The 20,076-nt window shown below is 39.3% G+C and overlaps 1 non-coding gene across 4 annotated transcripts; it reads left to right on the top strand.

Annotated features, from left to right (window-relative positions):
- Nucleotides 1-1,402: 1,402 nt before the first annotated feature.
- LOC100919905 lies at nucleotides 1,403-18,139 on the top strand. Of its 4 annotated transcripts, XR_004232293.1 has the most exons (5): nucleotides 1,422-1,570; nucleotides 7,382-7,512; nucleotides 15,753-15,878; nucleotides 16,443-16,511; nucleotides 17,927-18,139. It is a non-coding gene; the product is annotated as an uncharacterized LOC100919905 (transcript). The 4 variants fall into 4 exon arrangements; XR_004232292.1 differs by lacking the exon at nucleotides 7,382-7,512 and having other exon boundaries at nucleotides 1,403-1,570; XR_004232294.1 differs by lacking the exons at nucleotides 1,422-1,570; nucleotides 7,382-7,512 and adding an exon at nucleotides 14,828-14,842.
- Nucleotides 18,140-20,076: the final 1,937 nt, after the last annotated feature.

Below are 20,076 nucleotides of genomic sequence, written 5' to 3' on the forward strand. Positions count from 1 at the left end.
GCAAAGTCTACAAGTCCCATAATTCCGAAGGAACCTCAGGAGCATGTTTGAGGTGGTGAAATCTCCATAAATGTCCTCTCCATTCTGCATTTGTTGTCAGAGCCTCCCCAATATGGCTTGTTAAAAGGGAAGCTTTTATAAGTCACTAATCCAGGACTCCAGAGACTCAGGGGTCCTTCCAGGTATAAGTCATTGGAGCCACAGGCCACCAAAAGTCAGCTGGGGTAGGTATCCCTACCAAGCTTGTGACAGTGCTGTCCCATCACTGCCCTGCTCAGAAGGCTGCCTGGGCCAGCAGGACTAACCAGAGGGCAGCCTGTTCTTCAGGACCCTCCTCCAAATGCCCTCCTTGCTGCTTCTCACCCAGGACGTTCCATCTCTTCGCTGTGTCCTGCTGCTGGCTGTCCATCAGCCTGCAGTGTTGCCCCCTCACTTCTCTCTCTTTCAATCCCTCAAATCCTTCCAAGCTCCTTTCAAGTCAACATCAGAGACTGGGCGAGGGGGAACCTCAGAAGAACTTCCTCACTGAATAGATGCAAAAGCCAAGGTCCAGAGAAGTTTAATGAAGTGTCCGTAGTCACAAGGTGGAAAGCACAAGGTCCTCTGACTCTGTCTCCTGTTTCCATGGTTGTTGCCGCAAACCTAATTGTACCTTAGGAGACGGATGTGGCTTATCTCCTGGTCATCAGGGTGCTGTTCAAGACCAGCTGCGCTGTCTGTCTGGTGAGAGACTAGCTAGGCAAGACCCTCAGGATGGAGCCCGTGAAGTTCCAGAGACTTCCCTCTCACTGGCTGTAGAGGGAGCTCCAGGCCCAGAAAAGGGCTGAGAGCTGCTTACCCACCAACCCTGCCTGGAGGCAGCTAGGATGTGACATTTCTCTGGATGGTCAAAGAGCAAGATAATACTGCAACATATCTGCACATCCTTTAATTGCTTACAAAGCATTTTACATACCATATCTCATTTTGAGCTTCACTGGGACGCTACAAATATACCCATTTTATAGGAAAATATCCCCATTTTATAGAGGAGGAAACTGAAGTACGGAAAAATAAGTTATTCAGTTTTTATGTGTCAGAATCAAAATTCAAATCCAGCTCCTCTGGCTCCCAAATACCTGCACTATATTCAGACAACCATTTCATCATGCCCCTTTTCCAATTCTCAATTCTTTTTCTGGTACCAAATACACAGTCATAGAAGTTTGAATAGTTTTATTCCCTACATGGACCCTTGGTAATGTCTTAGCAGGTAAGACAAAGGTAAGAAAGCAAAATGAGTCCCTGTCTGGTTTCATTTAATAATTTGCGCATTTGCAAGTGGTGAGGAGAAGGGTGGGGTACAGCTTTATGACTGAAGCATTGTGATGATCATCAGTGGATTTAGTTGGAGGCCTGACAACAACTACAAAATAAAAGCAATCAAACATTGGTTCTCAAGGCATTAGAACTTAGAACATCAGAGCTTAGAACTCCAGAACCAAGAAATAGCGATCCTCAGAATACTCAGGTTCATAGATTAGAATCCACATTCCAAAGCAGCAGCATCTATGGAGACTTTGTTTTGATGGTATGTAAAATTGAATTGCTACTCTGTCCAGGTCGGGAATCGGTCCAGCTTGGGAATTGGTCCAGGTTAATCTTTTATTTCCTGAGATGACTACAAATGTGCTCAGTTATATGACAAATCCCTTTCACCCAAGTAATATACCCCCTTGGGGAGAAAGATCTGGATGAGGGTAAAGAGAAAACGAGAACTAACAATTTTGACACTGGGGGAAAATAACATTAAATATGTCCTCAACTTAGTTTTGTAATTCTTAAATAAAATGTATTATAGGATGTAATTAAGGCAAATTCAGTTGAATGGGTAGGAAAATTACTTTCTAAGGTGCTGAATAATTATGTTAAGTGTTTGTAGTCTATAAATTTCAGCACTGTGTCACACAATCTTTGGAGTCCTAACCTAGTTATGGTCTTAAGGATGATCCAGGGTACCTATCTTTACGCTATCTTTAGTTTAAGCACTATCTTTAGTTTAAAGATAAAGTCACCATGTGGATCACTATCTTCAAGACTGTCATGGTTGAAACTTGTTCTAGAAGCTCTCTGTTATTCCAAGAAATTATATTTGTCTTTAGCTGCTCTGGTAGAGACAAAGCCTTTGGCATGGATTAAAGAAGAAAATATTTCCATATTTCTTCAAATGTTTGGTCTGCATGCTAAATTCAGTATGGTGAAGCAGGAAAAACACCTAGTGGAGTTTATAATCCAAGAGACTGGATTAGTATAATAAATGCTCTGCTATTTCTGGCCTTTACTAATCTAGTCTAGTCCATGATATGATAGAAGGAATGCTGGATTTAAAATCAAAAGATCAGGATTTACATGCTAGTTTTAGCATTTATTGTGTAACTTGGATAAGTCACTTAACTGACCTTCAATTTCCTCAGCTATAAAATTAGGGGACTTGGATTTTGTCCCTTCCATCTCAGAATCATAATCTGATAGGACCAGGGATTGGATTTGTGATTTCACTGATATAGAGAGAAGAGAAGGGAATAAGAATTTATACAGTGCTTACTCTGTAAGAAGCACTATGCTGAATACTTAAAAAATATCATCTCATTTGATTTTCACAATAACCCATTGAGGTAAGTACTTTTATTCTCCCCATTTGACAGTTGAAGAAATTGAGTGAATGGGATTAAGTGATTTGCTAAGGGTCACATAGCTAGGAGGTGTCTGAGGCTGGATTTGAACTTATACGAAGAGGAAGATCTAAGGCCAGATTTTATCTCAGGTTTTCCTGACTTCAGGACCAGTACTCTATATATTTTTAGCTACTCAGCTGCCTCAGTTGGGGAATTTCCACACAAAGAGACTCCCTCAACCAATTCTTTGTAATGTATGGTCTTATTGAAATCACTTAGACTTGGTTTGAACATTGAGAAGTTAAGTGATTTCCTGGGGATCACAAATGCATATTTCAGATGTGGGCCTTGAACTCAAGGCCAGTTTTCTCACTCCATTGTGCCATGCTACCTCTCATAATGTTGTGAACACCATTAATTTACAAATAAGGAAAATGAGGTTAAAAAAAAATGGATTGTCAAAAGAAACCAACAAGTTTGTTGTGGAGATAATACAAGAATTCTGGTCTTCTATGCATATATTTTCACCACTCCAAGTTGAGGTCATAGTTGCTAGCAAGAGATTGTTTTTCTAGTACAGAGAGAATCAGTTTTATTTGGATTACTGACTTTACCTCATGTTTACTGTGTCTGTTTTGACAACTACCACTATTACATTTTTGTCTGATAGGTTAATGGAAGGAACTAAGAAGAGAGAAGTAAAGAGTGTCTCTGAGGCTAATTAAACCTGATGCAGTCCTCAAACTCTTTGATTATTTGGAGTCCTTTTCAGATTTTCTTATGACCTTGAATAATCTCTCACTAAAAACTCTCTTTCCCTGGAAGTAATCCTTTTTAGATTGAAAATCCCTGCCTTAGAAAACTCTGCATATTAGATTGAGGAAGGCCTAAGATAATTGACTTTAATTGATTAAGATATTTGGATTTACTCAATAAAAGTTCTTAATCTGATGAAAGAATAATTAACGAATGAATTTAAGAGACAAACCTTGAAAATTTCTACCTCTTTTATGTCTGTATCTGAGCTTTCATACTCACTGTAATGCTTGGCAATTTAACTTATTTCAAAAGAAAGCCCTAAAGGTCATGGAGAATGGAATATTGCAGAATCTTTAAAATATGTATTTATAAAAAAAAAGTTGGAAAGATTTCTTTCTTAGCTTCCCAAATCCCTCATGTTGCCTTGTAGGCAGTTACTCACATCACCTTCCTCTTGTCCTTACTCTTACCCCCAAATCTGGGGAGCAGCATAAAGCAAAGGCACATAAAGTATTTCTCTGATTTGTCTCTCTGATGAACCTATTGAGAACAGATTATCAATTTGTAGCAAAAATTCTTGTGAAATAACCAACTACAAATCCTAGTTCTTTGGAATCATAGACCGCCTCCCTTTTATATTATATCCCAAGCACCTAGCACATTGCCTGGCATATAGTAGGTTGAAAATAAATGCTTGTTGACTGATTGAGGGATAGATGTTTACCTCACATGCTGTAATGCCTGAGAAACTGAGCAAGACAGAGGTTAAAGACCAATTTAATAGTTTATTAAATGGAGAGATATACTGGGACCAAATGGATCTTGGTCCCAGGGCTGGACGAGACTATCATCTCAAAGAATCCAGCACTAAGTATCAGAGAGTAAGCTTTTTTATAGGATAACAAGAACAATGACATAATGGGGGAGGTTCCTGGATGGGGATAACTTAATGGGGGGAGGTACTGGAGAGGTTACTGATAGTCTAATGCAGGGGTCCTCAAACTTTTTAAATAGGGGGCCAGTTCACTGTCCTTCAGACTGTTGGAGGGCCGGACTATAGTAAAAACAAAACTTTGTTTTGTGGGCCTTTAAATAAAGAAACTTTATACCTTTTAAGAGGGAATGATTATAACCTGGGGTTTTGGGGCAGAGCAACTGAGGTAGACCTTTGTCTCATCAAACATTAAGAGGGAAAGGTTATAAGCTGAGGCAGAGTAACTAAATAGGACAATGGGGAAACTAGGTCAGGACATCAAAAGGGAACTGTGGCATAACAATGCTACCTCATACTTGTCCTTGATGTCTTGCTTTCTATTACTCTTTGAATACGTTCAGATACAAATTTCCTTGAGATTTGCTACTTCATGAATATCTGCTTCCATTGCTTCAGTGGGAAATAACTTGATTATCTCATTCATCCCAAAAGATAAAAATAAAAGATTGATATCTATGTGATCCAGGAAGCCATCTCTAACTCCTTCAACTGAAAATGCTCTTTCTGTTTTCTGAACCTTCCCATTACATTGCATTACTTTTAGAGTATCTGTTGTATTACATTATAGTCAGCTAGGTGATGCAGTGGATAGCCTGGAGTCAGGAAGACTAATCTGTCTGACCCTGGGCAAGTTAATTAGGAAAATGGCAAACCACTCCAGTATTTTTGCCAAGAAAAACTGACTGAAAAACAACTGAAACATAGTCATTTATAGCTTCATTGTTAGATCTTGAAATGAAGATCTGGATCTTATTCACTTCTGCCTCTGATACCAACAGGATGGAGCCTTAAGCACATCACAGAATCTCAGAACTGGAAGGGACCCAAAAAGTCAGCTTGTCTGACTCAAATTTGAACAGGAATAAGTGCTACAGCATCCTAGATAGATGATAATCAGATTTCTTTGTGATGACCTCCAGCAAGGGGTAGCAGTGGTGGAAAGGAACTTAACCACTGTCTAAAGCAGCCTATTTAATTTGGAGGTAGCTCTCCAAGTGAGTTAGTTTTTTCTTATAATAATTTAAATCTGCCCTTCTAAAAGCACTATTCATTTTCTCCTGATTCTATCCTCTGGTAGTCAAGCAAAACAAATCTTTTTTTTTTTTAAATAGTATTTTATTTTTTCAAATACATGTAAAGATAGCTTTCAGCATTCACTTTTGCAAAATTTTGTTTTTCAAAATTTTCTCCCTCTCTCACCTCCTCCTTTCTCCCCAAGACAACAAGCAATCCAATATAGGTTAAACACATGCAATTCTTCTAAAAATATTTCCATATTTATCATGCTGAAGTAAAACAAATCTAATCTCTCTTCTGTGTGTTAGTCCTGGTGGCATGAAAACACTCACAGAGTTTTTCTCACCAGGTTACTCAAATACTTGAAAATAGTTGTCATTTCCCTCCCTATTTCTCCCTTCACCTCAATAAATCTTTTGTTCTCCAGGCTAAATGGTTCAGTTTATTTAAGTATTTCTCATATGGTATGGTTTCCAGGTCCTCTTCTCCCTCATCCTCTTCCTTTGGATGAGCTCCAGGTTTCTCACATCCTTCCCAAAATATGATGCCCAGAAGTGAGCACAGTAATTTAGATCTGATCTGACCCAGGTAAAAAACAAATGCCTTCCTTGTTCTGAACACCGTATCTCTATTAATGTAGCCACTCAATAAATATGTATTGAATGAATGAATAAACGAATGAATCAGTATTCACAGGGCCATGCTTGGTAAAAGAGTGGAATGTTTCTTAAATTCCTGCTAAGTGCATAATTTGTCTTCAGCGTCTCCTTCCACTTTTTCCCCCTTTCCCACTCTCACTCCCCATGGAGTGATTCCCATTTCTGGCATTCTTCTCATTAGCCATTGGCCCTGGAGGAATTTTCCAAAACTCAATGAAAGACCATTACATAGAAGAGGGCTTGGATTAGACATGTTCTACTTGTCCCCAAAGTACAGATCTTAAGGATCAGTGGGCAGAAGGCTCTGAGAAGCAGACAAACTAGATGTACTGGATGAATTCTTCCATGGAATGTCAGGGAGAGGATTCCTGCTCAGGTGTGAGCTGGACTGGATGACCTCTGAAGTCCTCCAAAGCTGAGATTCTACACTGAGATGTTAGCAATCCTGTCTTCTGAAAATAGAAGCCTGAAGAGTTTAATACTTAGCCTTGAATTTGAGATTAAAATGATTTAGCTTGGTCCCAAAGGGCAAGGAATGTTATGTTTTATTTTAGCTACCATATTAGCTATATTATTATTAGCTAATATTGTGATAAGAAACCAAGAAAACTAATAAGTTTTTAGGTTGCATGATGACCAGGATTATAAAGATGGTCTTCCTATTGTCCTCTAAACTAATCAGACCACTTCTGGAGTATTCTGGGTGCGCACTTTTAGGGAGGATACTAACAAGTTTGTGAATGTCCAGAAGAGGGCAGCTAGGGTAGGGAAGAATCTTGAATTCAGACCATATGAGGATCAGCCTAGGAAAAAAAATGGGGTGAAGGGGAGAGTAGACCAAGACAGATATCTTGATATATTTGAAAAAAGCTATCAGAAGGAACATGAATGAGACTAGAACTAAGAAGAAAACGAGAATATTTGCAAAAAAGCAAATTGGGGAAGACATCTTAATTAGAGCTATACCTAAAAGTGGAATGGTTGCTTCAGAAAAGAAGGAACTTCCCTCTCGTTGCAAGTCTTTGTGAAACTTGGATTACCCATTTTCTAGGATGATATAGAGGAAGATGGCACTCATGGATTGGTCTCAGTGGCCTCTGAGATTTGAGATTCTCTGCCAACTCTGAGATTCTAAGATTCTATGACCCTAAAAAGAGAAAGTAGAAAGCAGATGCAAACATCAGTATCATATCCCAAGGGGAAGATTTTTTAATAAAAGCATTTCAATTATCAAAGATAAAATTTTAGAACTAAAAACAACTTTAGACACCATCTAATCTAAGGCTTTCATTTTACAGAGGTGGAGAAAAGGGGAAATCCAGAAAGGGGAAATATTAGTTAGCATACTGCAAGTTAATAATAAAATAAGAACCTGAATGCAGATTTCCTGATTCCTAGTCTACAACTCTTTCCTCGGAATGTATAACAGGTCAGTTGAAGAGATATTCTTGGGTGAAGGTCCTCTCCAGTGTGTCTTATGATTCTTTTTATTTTTATTTTTAGGGGGGAATCTTTTTTGCAAATTATATATATTTTTAAATGTGTTTGAGCATATGGCCCTGTTTGAGAGCTAGTCTGATTTTTTTTATAATAGCTTTTTATTTTCAATACATGCAAAGATAGTTTTCAACATTCACCCTTGCAAAACCTTCTGTTCTAAATTTTTCTTCCTCCCTTCCCCTCTTCCCACTCCCCTAGACATCAAGCAATCTAATATAGGTTACCCATGAGCAATGCTTCTAACACATTTATCATTCTGCTCAAGAAAAATCAGATCAAATGGGGAGAAAAAAATGAGAAAGAAAAAAAACAAGTAAACAACAGCAACAAAGGTGAAAATACTATGGTGAGATTCACATTGAGTCTCCATAGTTCTCCCTCTGGGTGCAGATGACTCCATCACAAGATTATTGGAATTGGCTTGAATCACCTCATTGTTGAAAAGAGCCAAATCCATCACAGTTGATTATCAATTATCTTATTAGCAATAACCTTGTTGGTGCTGTGAACAACATTTTCTTGGTTCTACTTTAAGATTTTTGCATCAATATTCATTAGGGAAATTGGTTTATAATTTTCTTTCTCTGTATTAGCCCTTCCTAATTTAGATATCAGCAGGGGCTGTGCCCCCAGGACAGACAACTGTTCTGCCTTTGGGATGCAACCCAAAGAAAGCCATAGACTATGTTCTTATATACATAGACGGGATATCACCTTTAATATTAACTCTATATATGATCCTGTTCTGGATAAATTCTGCCCAGCAAGTTCTAGGTCATGTTTCATTGTGGGTATGTAATATAGTAATTCGAGAAATGTTTTAATCTCTTGGTTAACCTATTCCACTTAGCAAGTGACTAAGATATAATATAGGCCATCATTACTATGAACCCCAGTGTACTTCTTCTGAAGGGTCCTTTAGAATTTTACTATATATTACAGCTCTGTATCAGATATTATCTGTGCTGGACATCCAAGCAATAACTTGACTGTATTCTTTAGAACTAGAGAACACTATCTTGGAAATAGGGCCAAGAGACACTAAGTGACCAGAATCATCAATGTTTATGAAAATGGTTGACTTGCCAAGAATGGAAGTGAGTCAGGCATGAAATCTGCTACCTGGTCAAAATTGAGACTATAGAGAAAGTGATAAGGGTCATGAAAGACCCACAGTTTAAAATGGGGCTTCTTGCTGTGCTAGCCCTTAGTCCAGTCTTTCCTGTGGTGTATATTCAACTTTGCTTACCAAATATAGATTGTCAAAAAATATTAAGCACCTGCTATATACCAAGCATTGTATTAGGCTTTAGAGGCAATAAATAATCCTTACCCTCCAGGAGCTCACAATCTAGTGAACACAAGCAAATATGTATAAACAAGCTATTTGCATATTAAATAGTAAGAGAGGGAAAGCACTATAGGTAAGAAGGTTTGGAAAGGCTTCATGTAGATGATGGGGGTTTAGCTGGGATTTAAAGGAAACAGAGAAACTTGAAGACTGAGAAAAAGGAAATAATTCCAAACATGGTAGTTCTGAGTTGATCTTTTTGCTCACTTTTCCCCCTCCTTTTTTACTCCCCCTCCCAAACCTCGTGAACCTTGTGAGCAAGTCATTATGATTAATTCACATAACCTTCTCTGAGTAGTATGGAGATACTGCTTTCCATCCATTGAAATACTGCATCTATATGAAAAAAAAAAAACCAATCCTTAAAAAGGGAAGACCACCAACATATGCAAAGATATTTGTGGCAGCCCTTTTTGTAATGGCAAGGAACTAGAAATTGAGTGGATGCCCATCATTTGGAGAATGGCTGAATAAATTATGGTATCTGAATGTTATGGAATATTATTGTTCTGTAAGAAACGAGCAGCAGGATGATTTCAGAAAGGCTTAGAAAGACTTACATGAACTGCTGCTGAGTGAAATGAGCAGAACCAGGAGATCATTATACACAGCAACAACAAAACTATACAATGACCAATTCTGACGGACGTGGTTCTCCTCAACATTGAGATGATTCAAACCAGTTCCACTTGTGCAATGATGAAGAGACCCATCTACACCCAGAGAGAAAACCATGGGAACTGAGTGTGGAACACAACATAGCATTCTCACTCTCTCTGTTGTTAGTTGCTTGCATTGTTTTATTTCTCAGTTTTTCTTTTTCTTCCTTCTTGACCTGATTTTTCTTGTGCAACAAGATAACTGTATAAATATGTATACATATATTGAATCTAACATGTATTTCAACATATTTAACATGTATTGGGCTACCTGCCATCCAGGGAAGGGGATGAGGGGAAGGAAGGAAAATTTGGAACAAAAGATCAATGTTGGAAAAATTACCAATGCATATGCTTTGTAAATAAAAAGCTTTAATTAATAAAAAAATACCAAAAATACTGTAGCAAAGATTGTTTTCATCTCCCCTCTCCCCACCATCTTTTAAATCTGTGCTCTAGGACAATACATCTATCTGGATGTTCTTGTCCCCCAGGACTTGAACTACCCAAAGGAAAGAGCTGGAGAACAGAAGCATTCATTGTATGTGGCAGTTTAGCAAGATATAAGGTCCTTTTTTAATTTGTTAATTTTAACAGACCTGTGATTTCATCAGATTAGGGAGCTCCCAGTGAGAGACTTCCTCTGCTAATTTGAGTTGGCACCTACTCAGCAGCTCTTAATCTTAGGGAGTAGCCAAGGTCGCTGAGAAGCTAGATATCAAGGGCCTCTAGAACCCAGGGCTTTCTTCCTCTGAGAGCACCTCTGCCCAGGGACTGAGGGATGGGGATCTCCAGCAGGAGAAAATGTTAAAGGCATTGGCATGGGGAGCCCTTATAAGAGCATCATAGTACAGATGTCAAGTAGGCGTGTGACTAGAACACAAGGCAATAAATAGACACAGGAAGCCATAGAAACGGTTGCATCCAGAAGCCAGGGAGAAAAGCAACCAGACCAGATGTGCAAAGCAGCCATCTACAATTAAGTGTGGGGAACCAGCCACTGGGTACTCCTCATCACATTGTAGCTAAAAGCACTTAATAGCTTATAATGAGGTTTTCTAGCATCTGCTTTTAGCCATTGCTGCATCTCCCTCTTATCATTTTGGAGAGACTTAGGAGTTAATCAGGAGTGATGCTAAAGCTCCCTGAGAGATATCTTTGTGTAAGATGAATTGCAATGGGAAATGGGAGCTGAGAATATTCAATATCCAATTTAATTTCATTGTTACTATTTTGTCAAATGTTTTTGCTTTACATTTGTCATCTGGTTTGGTTTAGTTTTTTAAAAAGTGTCAAGGGAGGGGCTCATAAGCAGTGATTTTTAAATACACCATGAAAGAAGTACCAGAGGCTTGGAGTAGCAGAGAAAGGACCTTTCAACTAAATTTGGACTGCTGTTCAGACATTTTTTCAATAGTTTTCTTTTTTTTTATTGTTCTGGTAACTATTACATATATATATTTTTTTTTTTTTACTTAATAGCCTTTTATTTACAGGATATATGCATGGGTAACTTTACAGCATTAACAATTGCCAAACCTCTTGTTCCAATTTTTCACCTCTTACCCCCCCACCCCCCCCCCTAGATGGCAATGACCAGTAGATGTTAAATATATTAAAATATAAATTAGATACACAATAAGTATACATGACCAAAACGTTATTTTGCTGTACAAAAAGAATCAGACTCTGAAATATTGTACAATTAGCTTGTGAAGGAAATCAAAAATGCAGGTGTGCATAAATATAGGGATTGGGAATTCAATGTAATGGTTTTTAGTCATCTCCCAGAGTTCTTTTTCTGGGCATAGCTAGTTCAGTTCATTACTGCTCCATTAGAAATGATTTGGTTGATCTTGTTGCTGAGGATGGCCTGGTCCATCAGAACTGGTCATCATATAGTATTGTTGTTGAAGTATATAATGATCTCCTGGTCCTGCTCATTTCACTCAGCATCAGTTCGTGTAAGTCTCTCCAGGCCTTTCTTTTCAATAGTTTTCAACTCTTCTTGACCCCATTTGAGCTTTTCTTGGCAAAGACACTGGAATGATTTGTCATTTTCTTCTATGGCTCATTCTATAGATGAGAAACTGAGGCAAACAAGGTAAAGTGATGTTGGATTGTAAATTGGGTATTTCTAGAAAGCATTACAGAGTTCATTTCCAGGGTTGCCTTATGTTCTTTCCAATCTGTATATATTCCGCATGCATTTGTCATCCATGTAGCTCTGAAATAAATCTGAAGGTAGTTACCTAAGACTAATGGAGGCACATTATATGATTTTGTAATACAAGCCTGGCAACCCCAACTGTAGTGGGAAAATAATAAAATGCCATCTAGGAGACAAAACATGGGAATATTCAAAGTTAAAAATTTTGTAGAAAGATCACCCTAATTCAATGTTGGTGGAGCTATGAATTAATATAACCATATTGGAAAGCAATGCAGAAATATGAAAATAAAGTTCAGAAATTCTGTTAAGCATAAATTCAAAGAAATCTTACTGATAAGAACACCAAATAATTACAGCAGGATTTTTTTTTTGTTGTAACAAATAACTAGAAACTTTGTAGATGCAGATTAATTGAGGAATAACTAAAAAAAAATGTGGCACATAATTGCAACTGAGTATTAATTACTGTGTGATTAGAAAAACAATGAGTTCAGAGAAGCCTGCACTTATATTGCACTGATGAAAAGTGAAGTAAGCAGAGGTAGGAAAATAATATATACAACAACTAGAGGAATATAAATGGAAAGAACAACCACAAAAGAATCAAAATGAATATTGCAAAATTACAAAGAACAAGCATGACCCCAAAGAAGAGATATGACATCTCTTTGCAGAGGCAGAATGTCCATAAGTGTAAAATAACATACAGATTTTCAGATTTTTTAAAATTCTCATTTTTGCTAACTTTTTCTCATGAAAAATTCTTTGTTATATGGGATGACTCACTGGGAAGGAGAAAAGGCATATGGAGGAAATTTAAGCAGTGTAAAAACAAGATACCAATAAAAATGTCATCTGCATAAATGGAAAGACAACACCTGGTATTCTCCTTTTGACAGTCTCTCCTTTTGACAATCTATCTTCCATATAGCTGCTTAATATTCTTAAAGCCCATGCCTGATTATGTTACTCTGTCCAAGAAACTTGAAAGTTTATTTCCTCTGTGGCAATTAAAAAGAGACAAAATTTAATAATTTTAGTAATAAGACTATATGTTTATTAATAAAAGGATGGTGATTTGGCCATCTCTGTCTTAGACCAAAGACTATCATAGTGGGCAGGTGGCCTGAGGTTTATATGTTCTTTTGGAAGAAGAGTGGCAATCTGATTGGTTAACAATGAGATGATGAAGGCCAAGAATGACATCATATAACTCTAGCACAAAAAGCCTATCTCTATAATCAGATAACCCCAGCCTTGGGCCATCTATTGAAAAAACAAATACCTTACCCAAGCCTGAGCTGAACACAACGGCTACCACACTTGGTTGGCTTCTGAACAATAAATCCAATCTCATAATCAATAATCAATGTCCTTCAAGACACTGAACTTTTAAAATTAGGACTTTAGAAAAAGGGGAGAATTTTGGATTTTCCCAAATCATTGTTTATTAATAATAATTTATCTTATTTATAGAATAACAGTTTTCCATGGCATTTAAAGCCTCTCACAGTTTATCTTTCTATGATGATAACACATAATTTCCTCTTCTCACACCCTCCATCTTGGGTAAATTGGCCCAGTACATGGTATTCCATCTTTGTGATTAAATACATTTTTAAAAGTTACAAAGTAAGTCTGTGGGTGGGGGAAGTATTAATAACTGGGGAAAATCAGGAAGGACTTTGGATTTTCAAGGGAGCTAGGAATTGCAAGAAGCAGATGGTGAAGAAGAGGGGGGTGCAAAAGGATGGGAACAAGAGATGGAATATTGTATACTGGGACAATCAAATAGGTCAATTTAACTAGGGTTTGAGAGGAAGAATCATGGGTTGTTCTCCAATGAGTTCCATCTCCAATCAAAGTTTTCTGGCTGTCCCTCTTCATGTCCATCTCTCAGCTTCTCTAGAATTTTTTTCTTTTTCTTGAATAATATTTTAATCCCCCCAATTACATGTAAAAACAATTTTTAATATTCATTTAAAATGTTTTTGAATTCCAAATTCTCTCCCTACTTTTCTTCCCTTTCTCTGAGACAATAAACAATTTGATATAGTTTAAACCCTTACAAGGAAGCTTTTCTTTAGTTAAGGAAATTAAGTTCTTCCTAATCATAATGCCTTCCCTCTGAGACTACCTCTAATATATTCTATATTCATTTTACTTTTACAGAGTTGTTTCATGTTGTTTCCTCCATTAGACTATGAGCTCCTTGAAAGCAAGGACATTTATTAAGCATGCGTAATAAGCAAGCTTAATCAACATACTCCTGCTAAATACTGGACAGGGACTGAGGTTTTTTTCTCCAACCTTTCTTTATATACCCATTCCTTAGCATAGCGCCTGGCATATAGTAGGCACTTCTAATAAGTGCTAGTTGACTGGCTGATATTATACCACAGAGTCAGAGCATTTGCTTAAGCATCAAAAGACCTATATTCAAATCCTGCCTCTGAACCTTACTGAATTGTTTAAGTTAAGTTAAATAACTTCTCAAGGACTCAATTCAGTTATCTGGAAAATAAGGATGTTAGATTTGATAGATGGTCTGTGAAGTTCATTCCAACTCTAGGTTTTATCTTACACACTAATTACATCGTTCTGTTTGTCATACTATGCTCAGATCATAGGATCATAGATCTGGAGCTGGAAGAGTCCCCAAATACTATCTTGTCAATCAGCAAATATTAATCACTTCCTCTGTGCCCAGGGTGCTAGAGATATAAGAGAGACACACACACAGTCCCTGCCTTAAGGAATTTAAATTTTAATGGGAGTAACAGAATGCAAATAACTAGGTACATATAAAACATATACAGAATAGAAAGTATTTCAAAAGTGGAAGCCATTAGCAGCTGTACAGAATTAGGAGAGGTCTTCTGCAGAAGATAGGGTTTGAGCTGAGACTTAAAAGGAAGCAGGGAAATGAAGACAGATTGAGGAAACCGACTGTTCCAGGCATTTGGTACAGCTCTGGCAAAGGCACAGAGATGGAAAGAGTTTTCCAAGAATGGCCACTAGGGTCTTTGGACTGTAGACTTCATGGAGAGGTGCAATTTGTAGAACGACTGGAAAGGTAGGCAGGGGCCTAGCTGTGAAAAGATTTAAATGCCCAATAGAGGATCTTAAATTTAATCCAGAAAGTAATAAGGAGCCAGTGGAGCTCATCTGAAAGATCAGACTTAATGTTTGAAAAACATCTGAGGGAGAGGTTAGAGAGAAGTGGTCTGGGCTGTATGAGTAAAGAGAAAGGGACAATAGGAGAGATATTAACAGAGAGAAAGTAATAGTTATTGTTTATAGAGAGCTCCCTCTGTGACATGCACTTTCCTAAACACTTTATATTTGTGTTATTTGAATCTTCATAAAAAACCTGGGAAGTAGGTATTATATTATTGGTATTAATCCCCATTTTACAGATGAGATTACTGAGGCAAACAGTGACTTGCCTAGGGCCACACGATCGGTAAATTTCAGAAAGGCTATGGGGATGGGAAAGAAAAGATTTGGCTGTGGATTGGATGAGGGAGGGAGACTGGGGAGTAGAGGTTTGCAAATTAAAGGGACTAGGAGGATGACAGAAATAAGGATGTTAGTGGGGGAGATAGAGGATAGAAAAATCCAATCCCTTCATTTTATAGATGGAGAAACTGAGGCACAGGGAAATTAAGTGATAAAGGGAAGGTTGGAGGGAAGGAGGAGAAGGGAACCCTAACAGGGCTGGGATAGACTGTGGGGTCTTCTGAGCATTGTAAACAGAGGGGGGCTGGGGGGAAGCAAAGCCTGCAGGGGTACAAGTCTCCGAAACCAGACGCATTTGCACACGGCGGCTGCAGGCAAGTGTGGAGGCGTGAGACAAGTGTCACTGCAATGCGCCCGAGCCGCTGAGCTCACAGAGTGGGGAGGGGAGGCCCCCGGAGACGTGCGCAAGGGAGAACAAGGCGGGGACGGGGTTTGCACTCACTCTCCCTCCGTTATAAAACCAGCTACCTGCTGCCGCTCGCTAACCCCAGGCTCAGAGGAAGCCGCTGGACATCCGTGGCTACTGTCTGCACTGCACCAAGTCCGAACGCTCCAAGCCATGGATTCCCAAAACTGCAGCTGCCCTACGGGTGAGAAGGGAGGCAGCGCAGAAAAGCCCCGCTCCCGGGGCTTCCTGGCGATGCACCCTGCGGGGCTGCCCTCGGGTGCTGCGGGGCGGGGCGGGGGCCGCGGGAAGCTGCCGCAGGGAAAGGGATGCGGGCGCAAGGGGTTAGCTAGAGCCCCCCTACCGAATGCATCATGCCCCGGAATTCTGTTCCCTCTCCCTCATTTCTTTTGGGCAGTGATTTGTGGAAGGGATGCGTTTCCTTCCCTCCTTCCCTTCTGGAGACTCTTTTGCGGGGATGGATGAGGGATGAAGGACCGGGAGCCTTCTAAATTACGGTCAAAAACATGGCGAATTGTTCTTCCGATAGACCTTGCACTTGTAAGGCGCCTAATAAATGATGGAGCCTATTCCCCTCATCTCAGAGGGAAGAATGGACTGAGTGATGACTCCTGCTCATATGTAGCAAAATCCGGTCCCTCGGGTCGGAGAGCTATCATTCTTTCCATGACAGTCACTGTGTCCTAGGAAACTGGCATTGCCTTCTACTGACATCTTTGTTTTGTTTTGTTTTCTTTTCTGTTCCTAGGAGGCCCTTGCACCTGTTCTGGGAATTGCAAATGCAAAGAGTGTAAATGCAGTTCCTGCCAGAAAGGAGGTGAGTAACTGTGGGCCTGTGGGTAAACAATCTTCCCGACCTTCCTCCTCCCCTCCCCCTAACTTGGTAGAGGGAGCTTGGATCCTGGGCTGGGAGGGAGGTTGATAAGTCATCTTGGAGACAGAGGTGATGTAGTGAATAGAGCATCAACCCTGGAGTAAGGAGGATGCAAGTTCAAATTCGGTCCCAGACACGTTAGCTGTGTGACCTTGTCTAAGTCACTTAACCTTGCTTGCTTTCAAAAAAACAAAAACAAACCCAGAAAATCATCCAGTCAAGATCCATCTTGATCTGAGGCAAGGCAATCCCTGTCACATTGGGTGCCAAGTAAGCTAGAATGTAGGGGCAAGCTGAAGAGTTTATGGTTTGGGACCAGCTCAATTTCCCTTTTTCCTTCCCCCTGCCCCTGCATCATCCTCTAAGCCCTTTACAAGCTTCTGTTCCTCCACTCATAGAAGACTGAACCCAACTGCTCTTGGTCCCCAATGAGCAGCACAGGTAAGGCTAGAGGCCCAGGGAAAGTCCCATCACCCACCACCATGGCTCTGCCACCTGAGTCCATGGCAGTTTCACTAAAGGAATCTGTGATAATAAAGCAGAGCTCAGTCAGCCCCCAGGAGGTTGGGACCCTCCTTTACCAGTTGCCTTGGAAACTCCCTATTCACCTCTTTCCCCTCATTAGTTCCAGCTCCCCATAGTCTTTTTATCCTTTAAATGCACTTTCCTCTGTGCTCCTGTTCCACAACTTTCTCCCCTTTCCCCAATGTGAGTGTGCTGCTATTTGGCCAAATCTTCTGTAGAGTTATGCTCCTTTCAGATCTTGGGTTCCTTTGTTTGCTGTGCTGCCATGGTAACAGATCTGGCTCAAATGAAACCAAGAAAGCTTTTTCTTTAAATCTAAAAGAAAAAGTTAGGATGCCTTTACCAACTTTACATATACTCACAGTAAAAACTTGCAGTCAAGTTTAGAATGTTAGAAGGCATCTTAATTATTATGACCTATAAAAGATCATAGGGTCATATTTAGAACTGACATTAAAGGGTCATCTAGTTTGCCCTTCTCCCATTGTATAGATGAAGAAAGAGGTTATGTTTTCTCAAAGATAGCATAACTCCATAGTACCAGAACTTAGAGCCAAGATATTCTCCCTGTATTTGTGTCTCTATTTTCTCTCTTTTTCTTTTTCTTTCCCCTGGCATCCTTCCCAAGAGAGAGAGAAAGGGAAAAGAGAGGGGGGAAGGGAGAGGAGGGGGAAAGACAAAAGGAGAGGAGAAGAGGGGGAGCAGAGGGGGAGAAAGGGAGGGAGGAAGGGACAAAGAGTACTGTTTTGACTATCAAATGATCCTGCGCTCAGCTTTCACACTGGGCTGTGTAAATAGGTTTTTAGGGTTCTTTTCCTTCTCTGCATCCTTAGGTTGCTGTACTTCCTGCCCTCCTGAGTGCCCCAAGTGTTCCAAGGAGTGTGCCGGCAAAGGGAATGACAAGGGCGGCTGCTGCCATTGAGAGTGCTGCTGGCTTCTTGTAAATATAACCATCCTTTCCTAAAGGCATGAGCTGTGTGCATTGTCTACCATAAAAATGTGCTCATGTGTTTTCAAATGAAAATAAACTCAGTGAACAACGTAAATTCCTGGTTTGTTATTCCTTCGAATGGCTATATCACAAGGGTGGGAGTAAACAGGGGAAAGGGTGGGTAAAATTCACAGACTTCGATGATTTGGGACTGGAAAGGGCCTTTGGTCATCAAGCTACACCCCTCTCATGTTGAATAATTGTGAAAAAGGGAGTCCTTAGGTTCTCCTTTTTTCCTTTTTCAGTATACTTGAGAATTATGGAAAATAGAATCTAGTAGGTTTGGGGTTAAAGTTCTACAAATATATTACCAACTGTTCAAAGCAGTGGGTTCAGAATCTCTGATTTTTGCCACTTGAAATAGATACTTGAGCTGTTTCCTTTAAAAAGTAGCTAATTTTTTCTCATCCCTTTGAAAGGCGCAGGGGCTTTCAAATCTAAGCTTTTTTTTTTTTTTTTTTTGGAAAAGGCCTAGATTTCTGTATCTCTTAAAAAAGCTGCCAAGGCCTCTGATTCAGAAGAGTTGGCAATGTGTCAAACAATTCTCTAGACCTTTGTATTATGTTTCCCAAAAGCTATCGCTATAGATCATGTCCTCTATCACTTTCATCAAGTAGGCTGTTAAAATATCCACCAGAATCCTTCCTTTCTGCAGTCCTTCTTCCCTCTATCCAGAAGCCAAAATAGTTTTCTAGCAATGGCTAATGTCAAAGTGCATAAAGTTTTGGGTAAGGAGTAAGGAAGGAAGATCTGAGTTGTATGAATTATTTTAACTATTTTCCTCAATTCTTTCAACTGTTAATTGGGAGATAATAGTACTATTTACCTACCTTGCAAGATTGTTGTGAAGCTCAAATAAGAAAATATTTGTAAAAAGCCATTAGCTCAGCATCTTGCTATGTAAATACAAATAATGTTATCTAAGTGTTTATTCCCTTCCTACTTCTCATTCACAGTCAAACTCATTTCCACTTAAGTATTTTGATTTTGAGAATGGGATTCTCTACCTTTCAGCTTCTTAAACTGTGGTTCAAGATTCTATATGGAGTTTTATAACTGAATGTGGAAGTTGTGAAATTATGATTTATTATCAATAAATGTTTGATTTGTATTCCTACTTTATATCCCTATATACCAAAAGTCACATAAAAATGTCCTAAGTGAAAAGGGGTCACAAGAGGATAAAGTTTTAAGAAGGTAGACTGGAAGTGCAGCACAAACTACCTAGTGCTGATTCCCTTGGAAGCTTTGGCTTGCTTCATTATTCTAAGTTGAGCAGGTTAACTCCTCTTTAGGCAGCAGCTTCTCCTTTCCTTGGGATCACCACATTGATAAAGGCACTAAATGGTCTTCAGCTGTACTGCAGTTTAGAACTACAGCAATCTTAAGTAAAGTAAGTAGAACTGTTGAGGTTGGGATAGGGGACCCCCAAAATTTGGGGTCCCAGAGCGGTGGTGTAAGGTATCTCAAAAGAATTTGCAGGCTTGAACCCATCTCCTACTCAAGGGGCAAAGTTTTATTGCAATAGTAATAGTAACGCCATTACAAAGTGAACTGAATTGTAAGAAAATTCAGAAGAATTAGAACAGAAAGCAAGAAGAGACTTCTGTACAGCTTCTGCCATAAATATGCTAATTCTATGGCTCAAGGGTAAGGCTAGAGAGTAATCAGATTATCTGTCATCAATGAATTGAGAGGTGGTCTCCAGAATTTGATTATCACTGACCAGATCATCAATCAGCAATGAAGTGAAGAGAGTGGCTCTGGAGTTCCATTCCCACTAACAAGATTATCAATCATCAATGGATAGGGAATTATAGGAAGTCTCTGAGGCAGACTCCAAAACCAAGAGATTTAGGATTTCCTGACATATTAGAACAGAAGCCCCCTTACAATCAGGGGACCACAAAATCATATTACATCAGAATCAAGAAAACCCTGGTACACAGCAACAAGAAGATTATGTGATGATCAACTCTGATGGACATGGGT

The sequence above is a fragment of the Sarcophilus harrisii genome, chromosome 2, assembly GCF_902635505.1.
Source record: "Sarcophilus harrisii chromosome 2, mSarHar1.11, whole genome shotgun sequence".
Classification (NCBI taxonomy): domain Eukaryota; kingdom Metazoa; phylum Chordata; class Mammalia; order Dasyuromorphia; family Dasyuridae; genus Sarcophilus; species Sarcophilus harrisii.